The sequence below is a fragment of the Triticum dicoccoides genome, chromosome 2A (genome assembly GCF_002162155.2).
Source record: "Triticum dicoccoides isolate Atlit2015 ecotype Zavitan chromosome 2A, WEW_v2.0, whole genome shotgun sequence".
NCBI lineage: Eukaryota > Viridiplantae > Streptophyta > Magnoliopsida > Poales > Poaceae > Triticum > Triticum dicoccoides.
Window position 1 is genome coordinate 770,424,606 of NC_041382.1, and position 1,551 is coordinate 770,426,156.

Here is a 1,551-nt window from a genome sequence, read left to right on the forward strand (position 1 = left end):
GTTTCCCTATTTTGGTATTCTTTTGGTTTTTATTTTGGCCGATATTTCTTCAACAAAAAAATCTTAGGCATTGTATAAACCACGGTAACCAACATTACACCAAAATTGTTGTGACTAGTATCTTTATTTTCTCTTCCTCAATACAACGCTAAAAAATTGCAGTGGTTTGCCTATTTTGTTGTGTTTTTGGCCGGTTTTTCTCGTGCTCATTTTCTTTTCTCTTTATTACTTCATTTTTCTAAGTCTGCGAACTTTTCTAAAACTCATGAACTTCTCTTAAATTTCTTCACCTTTCAAATTCATGAACATTTTCTTAAATTCGCAATACTTTTTCAAATCCGTGAACTTTTTTCGAATCCCCAAACAATTTTTGCTCAATATGTGTTTTTTTTTCAAAATCGTAATTTTTTTTCTAAAATCTATAAATATTTTAAAATTTATGGTTATTTTTACAAAATTGATGCAGTTTTTTTCAAATCCGTGAACTTTTTCAGTTCTTTAATTTTTTATCTAAATCAGGGAACTTTTTTTCAAAATTGATGAACTTTTTTCCAATCGGTGAACATTATTTTTCAAAATCATTTAAGTTTTTAAACATTCATAATTATTATTTTGAAAATCACAATTTCTTTTTGAATTCGGTGATCTTTTTTGTTCATGTGAACTTTTTTGAATTCCTTTTTTAATAATAGTCAAGGTTCAACCGGTCAATGGTAGACCGGTCAACCACGAACCGTGATTTTTTTATGGAACCTGCTAACCGAGATAATGGTTTTACACCTATAATTTGCACTTAGTCGATCTCTTAAATCGGTTGAAGGAGTGAAAATTTTACGCCTCACCCATGCGAAGGAGTAAGAACGCTCGGTCTCGAGATGGCCGAGTGAAATCCCATTGCTCCCCTCGCTCCCAAATCCGCCGTCGCTGTCGGTTCCCACAACCAGCTCTCCCTCGGGCCGCCGCCGCCACTACATCCCACGACCAGCTCTGCCTCAGGCTGTCGCTGCTGCCGAGTCCAACGACCAGCTCTGCCTCGGGTCATCGCCGATGTCGAGTCCCCCGACCAGCTCCGCCATAGGCCGCCGCCGCTTCCGCGTTCCACCTTGGGCGGTCGTAGAGCTTGTGGAGCCCCATGACGAGGTCCCTCAGGACGGTGTTGAGGCCCGGACATAGCGCCCGTAGGTGACGAGGGCGGCGTGGGTGCGGGCCGGAGAGATGTAGAAGGTGGGGCGGGTGGAAGTAGGGGTGGCTAGAAATGGTGGGGCCGTAGCGCGCGTGCAACTCACGGAGGAGTAGGACAAGGTGGAAGATGAATCCCCGGAGCGCTATGAACTTGGCCAAGAAGAGCAGTGCCGACGGGACTCGGGGGAAGCTCCTTAGGCCTTGTACAATGCAAGGTGCTTAGAGAAATAATCCGGGTTTTTGTGAAGCATCGGTGGCTATTTTTAGAGAAGATACGCTTAGTTAAGAGTTGGGAAAGTAGTGGCTGAACCCTAGCTTAGTGCACCCACAAAAGAAAACATATCAAAATATTTTAAAAATCTAAAAGAT